This window comes from Bacillus rossius, chromosome 2 (assembly GCF_032445375.1).
Source record: "Bacillus rossius redtenbacheri isolate Brsri chromosome 2, Brsri_v3, whole genome shotgun sequence".
NCBI lineage: Eukaryota > Metazoa > Arthropoda > Insecta > Phasmatodea > Bacillidae > Bacillus > Bacillus rossius.
In genome coordinates, this window is record NC_086331.1 from 100,744,745 (window position 1) to 100,754,719 (window position 9,975).

Consider the following 9,975-nt stretch of genomic DNA (forward strand, 5'->3'; position numbering starts at 1 on the left):
CGCACTTGGGGCTTGTGCTATCATAACAGCCGAGGCCATACTGATGGACATGACAAGTTTTAGTAAATGTTTGTAATTTATATCGCATATGCACTGTGTCCCAGTTGCGCATTGCCACACCCAGCTGGGCGCTTTGTACACACAGCCGGCCGTGACTTACGTCACGCTGTTCGAGGCACTGCTCCCCCCTACTCTATGTTGCACGCGCGGGCGTGTTCGTAGCACTGGGCCTAATTCAGGTGTTGAGGACACATAACAGCCTGTGCTCTCAGAGGGAGCACCAACGGCGGCATCACATTTTTGCTAGAGAACATTTATTTCTTTCATAAATTTATTTCATAATAAAATAATATAGACCCTGTTTCGGGAAAAAACTTGTAGATTTTCATTTCAATGGTGTAGGTTTCTTTTTTGTACTAATAGTTTCGTATCACGTATCCAAATTAATCAGATCCTGATGGAATTAGTTTGTGGTATAGGATGCTTGCTGTTTTAATTTAGTAGGTCGAGAGATCCTAGACATATTCACTGGTGAAATAATTATGATTGTAAAATGTATACGAAAGAAATACATTTTTTACAAGACCTGACATAATTTGTTTGCATCGTGATATGTTAGGTATTTTGTGTTATGTACAGGACTTTTCAACATTCTAAATTAAAATAGCAAGTATAATGTAAAACAAGACCAACATATAAAGAGTCATGCCGATAGGATCAAGGGATAAACTTGGATATGGGAAACAGAATAATTCCAGTGCTGTTTTCGTTTTGCACTTGCGTGACAGGTAGATAATAAGTACCTAAAGGTTTGTAAGATAGGTAAGGGATAATTGGGTAACATTTATTTTCACATTCAATTGTATTCATTGAATTAGAACCACATCTGAAATCGTATGAAGTGCATTTCATTCCCGGCATATGTCCACTGTATTACGAATAAAAATTCACAGATACAACTTCCACGAAAACACACATTTTATTGGTAATAATAACCCTTGTTTTGCAATTTTAAAATGCACTTATTTACACATATTCATAAGCAGGAACATTTAAGTTTATATAAATTGCATACGTTTATGTACTTCGTGATCAATTAAAGTCAAATAATAATATACGACTCGACGATGATCCAAAAGCGTGACTACACTTTCATGTACCTACCTAATTTTTAATAAAACTTTGACTAATACGGCGAAGCACTTTATATTTAGTAATAAATTATTCCATCGCATCCTGCAAATATTCAATATAATTCCTCAAATAGTCATCATCACTCTCAACAACTAACCTCGCCTGATACGATACATCGCCATTTTATTTTCTGTCGCTTAGACTCTGGTTAAGCAGATAGTGGCCGGTTCATCCACCCGCTAGTTTAGCCGGGACTTTAACTGGAAGGTAGACGTTAACTGTAAGTCATAAAACCGAAATAAGAGCTAGCCTGCGGTTAAATTTTAGCCGGAGGATTAGCCGTGGGTCATAAAACCGGCCTTAAAAGGTAATTAACAGAAGGTGACTGGGTCATAGTCAAATATGCATGAAAAACTATTCTGCTTGATAACACAACTGCCGAGTGGAGAAAAGTCAGGTCCTACAATATACTGTATGAGCAAGACCAAAATGTCCTGGATATGGCCCGATTAAAAAGGAACCTCTTGGTCACGAATAGGCTGACATCAATAAAAAAAATCAACCCGCACAAGCTAATGAAACGAGGTCACTTCAATGATGCTGAGATGGCTGATTATAATTTAGAATGAAAAGTTCAGTACTGACAAAATTCATAAGAACAAAGATCATGTAACTTTCTTTCTGGCTAGGACAATGCACCCACCAACCAGAACGCATGAGTTAGAAAAGCAATAGTTTCAAAACATAAATAACTTATAAGTGCTGTGTGTGTAGTTGCTCATAATCCTGCTTTTAATTTCTCAAGTTAATTCTTACTGTCAATTGTGTTTCCTAAGTTAAAAATAGTCAATGGAGTATCCTAGCAAGTGACAGTCCCCATTTTGACTCATGTATTTAAAACTATTTTTGATGTGACAAAATCTAATAAATCGATGAACGCCGGCTGCATGCACGATAAAGTGTCCCATTAAGCTGTGTCCCATTACGCTCATTGTACGCTTGCACCACATCTATCTTTCTTCCACTCGATTGGAACAACCATCGATTTGACTTTTTCGATGCACATTAAACCTGAAACACTCCCATTCGTTTCTTACTTTCCTATCATTGTCCTTTCCTTAACAGAATAACACAGATTGGAAGAAGTTAAATAGCAAACATGTATGAAGGTTGTAGTTAAAATAATCTCTTCATTAAAGTAATAAACATATTTGAATTAATCAGTGCAAATAAAAGTAAATTTATCAATTAAATTGTAGATTTCATTTCACTCCTTCTTTGTATCCATACAAAATAGTGATAATTCAATAAAAATGATTCAATTTTATTCATAAAAGTATGCAATCATTTCATCAATGTTTTGGTATGACGTCATGTTAAACTATCGTCCGTAAACCGAGTTTACAGACAACCAATTTTTTTACATTACAATTTAACTACCACATTTTAGGCCTTCTGCCATTTGTTTTCCATAAACAGAATTTTAATAAATATATTTACTGTATGTTTAGTTTGTAAGTCAAACGTATAAATAGTCACTTTTTTTGTGAGTTTGGTGTGAGGTGGGGCTGTTTCTCCCTCCTTACATCACCCTTCGTTTGGCAGTCTTCGAAAGGCCGTGGTCCAGTGTACACCGCCCACAGAATAAGATGATGCCTGAGTGACCGTTACGGTAGCCTTGCCTAGGAGGGGCGGGTAGGAGAATATAGGGGAGGGAGGCCCAGCGCGCATGTGCAGAGAACGTATTCCGAGACTTTCACTTCGCATACCACCCTGAATGAAAACATTGACCAGTCCGCTACGTGCTATCGTGATGTGTTTCATGTTTATAGCTAAACAGGAAATAGTAAACTGAATACGTATTAAACATAAGCTATCAACAAGTTCGCAGTAGTGGTTCTTTGTTGTAATGTATAAAATACTAGTTATTTTTTGTAAAGTGTTCTCTCGCGACGTTTTTTACCCCACGTGCTGAATATAAAAATGCCGCCTACGTTATCTAAAATTAAACAGAAAAAACTTCATTCGCAGGCGCGAGAGGTAGTGTTTAATGTGTTAAATTTTATGGAAAATGAAGCTCGGAATGTTGTGATGTCGTTATCTATTCCTCTTGAACGTGTGCAACTGCGCACGGCGCAAGCAACGGGAGTTTCTCGTGCTACTGTACAACGTATAAAGAAAGAAGGTCAACACATTAACGAAGATGGTGAAGGATTGTTCGAGACGCCTAACAAGAAAAGAAAAAAAGTCTTCAAAATACGAACTGTATGGGTTTGACGAAGGAGTAGTTCGTAGGATAATTTATAACTTTTATATCACAGAAAAATGTGCGCCAACAGTGCCAAAGCTTAGGGAGAAGTTGAAGATGGAGATAGGGTTTCAAGGTTGCGATAGCACCCTTCGTAAAATTCTGAAAAAGTTAGGCTTTCAGTGGCGTAAAACGAAATCTCTGCGCCTCGTTATAAACAAACCAGTAGTTTATAGTAATTAATAATGTTATTTAATTTCAAAATTTGTATATATTTATTTCTGAAGTATTGTCACAACTTGTGTTTTGGGAAACCTTCTTTTTCTTTTCATTATACTTCATAGTAACTTTAAACAACGATATCTTAGGATTTAAAACATATTTATTTGCCTACTTCCTCTATTCTTGCTTTTGAATTACAAGTTAGATGGAGAATTTTTATTAGGAAGTATGAATTCGAACGGCGAGCATGAAAGAAGAAATTGATAAGCAGCAAAATTGACTGAAACTTCTAGAAATGTATGCATCTAAAATTTATATAAAACTTAAAGTTCATTGCTGCTAATATTCGACCAGAACTACATAATCGTCGTCGAAGGTATTAAAGAACTACTTAGTCGTCATCGAAGATAGACCAGAATTACATAGTCGTCGTCAAAGATAGTCAAGAACTACATATGCGTCATCGAGGATAGTAAATCACCGCATCAGTATCAAGAATGTGAACAACTGCCCTTCGTCGTCATCGAGAGTCGCTGTTCCTTTGGAGACCCATCATCAGGACGATCGAGAAGTCGCTGTTCCTTTGGAGACCCATCATCAGGACGATCGAGAAGTCGCTGTTCCTTTGGAGACCCATCAGCAGGACGATCGAGAAGTCGCTGTTCCTTTGGAGACCCATCATCAGGACGATCGAGAAGTCGCTGTTCCTTTGAAGACCCATCATCAGGACGATCGAGAGCTAAGACATCACTACGTCCGTACGAATGTAGTTACTGAGATCCGCCGTTCACGGTATAGCTGAAATACCATATCTTAAGGTGGTATTGTCCTTAACTTGCGGCATATGCTGAGGTAACTATGAACTATGAGAAAATTTTACATCTTTACAACTTCACAAGCTTATAATTAATAGCAGTACATAACTCGACAGCCGTGTACCAATCTTATGTATGATTCATCTACTTACACCCATATAACCCGAGAGACTAATCGAAGAGTCCCGATTGAGCTAAAATAATTTTAAAACTTTACTACATTTGAATATTGCAATATAAATATTAAATTTTATTTGAAGAGGTGTCCTATTACACAGGTTGTGCAATATTAATCTTAAACGATTTCTACTGAATATAGTTATTCTTGTAAAAATTCCAATTAGCATGGTGTGATGTGAAAACAATATCATTTCCAATAATATAACTCTTCATATTACAACAGTGAATCGTTTGCGTTATCATTGAAATTGAATTAAAACCTAAGATTAATAATAAGTACAATTTTGTGGTTATAAATAACCCAGTGGATCACCTTAACTTAACATGTTAATGATTGCTATTGATTCAACACCAAAAATCATAAATCTATACTCAGAGATCAAATATGTTCTTTAGAGTTTCTCAAATTTGGTATTAACCAAATTACTTTCTTTGTTGGTCTGCCAATGACCGGGCTAGTCAGATTGAAATAGGCGATCACATCGTTCTTATCGAAAAGCATTATATCAGGCAGAAAAGAATTAATTATATACAGAGCATAATGCGTTTCAGAAATGAAAACAAGAATATAATCTATGTAGATGAATCGTATGTGTTATCCTCGCATGTGCAACAAAAAAGCTGGGCAGATGAAACATTAAACGGTGTCCTTCGGCCAGTAGCGAAAGGGCAACGCCTTATTATGATACATGCTGGCGGTAAAGATGGATTCGTGCCAAATTCCCTCGTCATGTGGAAACCACATCCAGCTACTGGTGACTACCACCACCAAATGAACCAGACCAATTATGAGAAGTGGACTAGGGAAAAACTCGTACCAAACATGCCCACAAACAGCGTCGTGGTATTGGATAATGCACCCTATCACGATGTCCGCGTAAACAAACCGCCAACATCGTCAACAAAAGATGATATGAAAAAATGGCTGCGAGAAAACTAAATTTCATTTACTGAAGACATGCTGAAGCCAACATTGTACGAACTTATTAAGATAAATAAGCCATGGCACATAGTGTATTCCGTCGACCATATTCTTGAAAGTTTCGGTCACACACCGCTCCGACTTCCACCCTACCATCCCGACTTGAATCCCATTGAAGGTATATGGGGTAAAGTTAAGGGTATTGTTGCATCAAAAAATGTGTCCTTCAAAATAGATGACGTGAAAAGACTTTGCGAAGAACAATTTGAGAGCATAGGAAAAGAAGATTGGGTTCCATTTTGTAATCATGTTGAAAAATTAGAGCATGAGTATTACAGCCGGGATGTTCGTTTTGACATTGAAATCGACAAAATAATTATTACACTTGGCGGTGTAGACAGTAGCAGTGAAGATTCGAACTCTACCGAAGATGAAATGGAAGTAATTGGAATTCTTGAGGAGAGCGAGTAAATTGGTGACTTTATTATTATTAATCAATAATAGACTGTAAGTTAATGTTTTTTGGTTGTGTACACTACTCTTTTTTTTTCAATCGAAGAACTTGGAATTTCTAAGTTTTTTTAAAGTGATTTTATTAATCTATAATATAGACTCAATGTTTTTGGTTTGTGTATACTACGCCAGCTTTCTCCCCTTCCCCCTACAAGCTTTCTGAACATTCGTGACGTCACCCAAGCATCAAGTTATCCTGCGGGCAGTGTAAATGCATCATCATGCGGGGAGCCATCACCATTGTTTCATTGATCACAATACTTCTGGTAATTATAACTTTTCATCCTTTGTGCTTATTCCTTCAAGCATAACCCGGCCATTATTAGCTTCACCTGCCATGTGACCCTCCCACCGCATGGTTTCGAACTTATGGCACTTGCCGACTCCAGAATATAACTTTACTTAAATCGGTCATGCATACCTCTGCCAGATTTTCAAATAATATTGTTCCAGCCAAGTTTGTGTAGATTTTGGGCACCCACTGCAGAGCCTGAGCTATGTGTTTTAACCACCCTTGTTTATTAGCAAAACCTGCCGCGAGGCTAATAATAGTGTACTTCTATTGATAAGTTGTGGTCTGTGTTTTTATTCTTTCAAATGTTGTTGTAGTTTGCCTGTGCAAACTGTCAATCTGTAAACGAAGGCACGTGTGATTAAGATTAAGTTTCTTCAGGTGTGCTTTTTTTCCCTCCAGTTTCATGAGCCAGTACTTAGTATCAGCACACTGGGCTGAGCAGGGAGTGTGCAGCAGTAGCTATCATCTAGGGACTTCAGCACTCAGGACTTTGTGGTCCACACGGGGGTCGACGAGCCACACAACATCAGTGGCTAGATACCAGATCTAGCCTGGTGCCCTTTCGGACAGAAAATATCACAACTTCACTCCAGCCTCCACTAAGCTCACCCCAGGTCTCAGTCTTGTGACTGCGTGTGAATACAACATGCACGTACACATAAACATAAATTTACACATCCCTACATTCAAACAATAAGATGATCTTCTAACCTTATTAACATGGTTCCAGCTAACTCCCTATATGTTTGAGTGTAGAGCTCAAGTATTATTAGAGGATAGGCATCGGCCATGCTGAGTCAGCTGTGGGATCGCGGAGTCGGAGGGGTGCTTCCCTCCTTTCCCCCTCCTTCGCAGACTTCCTCCCTGCAGAGCTCTTCTTACCCTACTGCACCGGCACACCGAATTACGAGAACCATACTCAGGAATACTGGCTAGGACCAAGTTTTTTTTTCTTCAGGTCTCTGAAAGTGCATCATACTACCCAGCGAGTACTGGGCTTAGGTTGTTAGTTGCAGTGCGAGGGCAGCGTGCACTGGTTTATTTAGTGAGTTAGACTTTCATTCAAATTATACATTTTTGGCACCTACCTTAAAAATTCTTTATGGCAATCGGGTTTTCTTTGATATCAAGTCTACTGTCTGTCTCCTATAGTTGGGCATAATGTGGTCTTTCCATTTGCATTTATGTAACAATTCTTAATTTGTAATTAGGCAGGTATTGGACTTCGATTTGGTGGAGTGTTGCACCTTCATGCGGAATAAGATGCTTTTCATTGATCTTAATATGGTAGTGAATCGGGATGTACTATACTGCACATAACTGTACCCTGCATGCTGTGGTGTTTTAGGTAGTTATGTATTTTATAACATTTTAATTTGAGATTAGGGCTCGCAGGTTGTATGGAGTCCATGCCATATTAGCTGGGTGCATGCAACTAATGGGATTCACTGGTAATTGGAGAGATGGGCCATTCTGTCCCTGATAAGTCATTTCTTGTAAGGAATTTGTAATTGTAACAAAATGGATTGGACATGGAACATGAGTGGGCATTTCGAATGATAGTATGAAAACCCTTCATGTTGTTTATGCTTTTGGTATTTGTTCGTCATTGGTATTGCGGACAAAGTGTTACTTTCCACTCTGAATGGCATTAGTCTTATTATTAATTTTTCTGGTCTTTATGAAATGTTTGGTGCATAGTATATGCTTATAGATAAGGTTAATTACCCTAGTGCTAGCTGTCTCATGTTTTGTATAATGATACCGAGGTAGTTGGGTTTATGGTCATAATATAATGCATCACATTATTTAAAGTGTGTCCAATCTCATCTTTGCATGTGCTTGTAAGTACAATTGTTGTCTGTATTCTCTTTTCTGGATTGGTTAAAGGCATAGTTCTATTTTAAGGTCACTATGTTTGGTGTGATGCGACTCATGTAATGTTGAATGTTCTGTAATCAGGAATTTTGCGTGTAATCTGCCTACTAGCCTGAAGACCTAATGATATGCATATTAACAAGATGAGGTCTCTAAGAGAAATTGTAATCAAGCTTAAAATCAAGGGTAAAGTATTTTTATTTTTATCTGTCAAAACGAAACATTCAATTTTGTGTATGAAACATTGATATTTGGATCCTATATTGATACAAGAGAAATTAAAATGAAAGCCTCTTATTTATGTTTTTTTGTAACACTTATAAATCCTTAGAGTTTATAGGTACCACTTCTAGGAATCGACAGTTGTGTTAGATATGCAGAGTTTGAATGGGACACACAGTTTTGGGCCGAGGCCTACTTGTAACGTGACTTGTAGTTCACAGGAAGCAGGGGCTTGCTAACTTGGAAACTGTCTCTCGGGTGTGTGAGCATTGAAGACACCCCCTTCCTCTGTAGTCTTAATGCCATGTAGGATGCCTTAACGTAATGGAATGAAAGCCATGACTGGTATGACTGTGGATTTATTAACAGCACACACAATTTACAATTTTATGTCATCTTTGTCTGTTCTGCTTTAGAGTCTGGGATTTATCTTGGTACACCGCACCCACTTATTCGTAGCAACTCGAATTACAAATGGCTCACCAGTTTACCTCCTTCATGGGCAGATGAGACGAACAAAGTTCACTGGGCCTTATTGTAGAGGTGACACGAACAAACATGGAAAATTCATTGGGAATTTACATATGAATAACACTAAAATATGATGGAATATACATAACTGGATGCTACTCTTAAGAACATACATACTGTGGAAACAGAATAATATGTGCAGATGACATGGCACATTTGGCGAACCAAAAGATAATCAGCCTCTCCGTTGAAAACTGGGCACAGGGCACCTGTAGACATGTTTCCCAAGTGGTTGCTACACACTCACAGAAATGCCCCCCGTGTGGGCGAAACAAGAGAGAGCCTCGTCGCTAGTCTATATTACATGAAGACAGGTTCACACTCATGGCTTGTTTGAAATAATATAATTACTTAAATTATAAAATCCATCCTGGAAGAGCAAAGCACAATAAGTTAAACTACTGGCGGTGTCTCGGCCAAGTCGAGAGAGGCCGGCCATACAGCAGATATAAACGGATTTAAAACTTACACTATTGCAGATTCTCAATGATGGCGGGAAGATAAGGGCTCCGTGGTTCGCAGACGCATCAGGCCCTGGCATTGTGTGAAGGGAAACTGCTGTGTACGCCAGGATGCACATGCTGACTGGGCTCACTTTCGCATGCAAAGTGCAGAAAGCATGGGAAGTGAATCAGGCCAATATTTAAACATAATCGCATGGGGAATAAGCATAACATTAGTTAATTAATATATAGCTGTTATTAAATATCTTTTAAATAATATGGATATTACATCCAAAATATGTGAGTTGGCGAATGAGTATGGACAATCCCTTGGCGGAGTAAAGCGAGAAATGAGATAAATAGTCGCGCGGGGGCTATCGATAAGTTAGCGGTGCAGGCTGTTCGACACTCTATACTTTTTGTGTTACACTCTACACATGGGTGTGTTCGTTGCATACATACTGGTTAGTCATCGATAAGCCATAATGGCATGTGCGACCAGAATAAGTACTAGCAGTCGGTGTCAATATATTCCTTTGGAAATCATGCTAAAACAAATACCATTTTTCGAG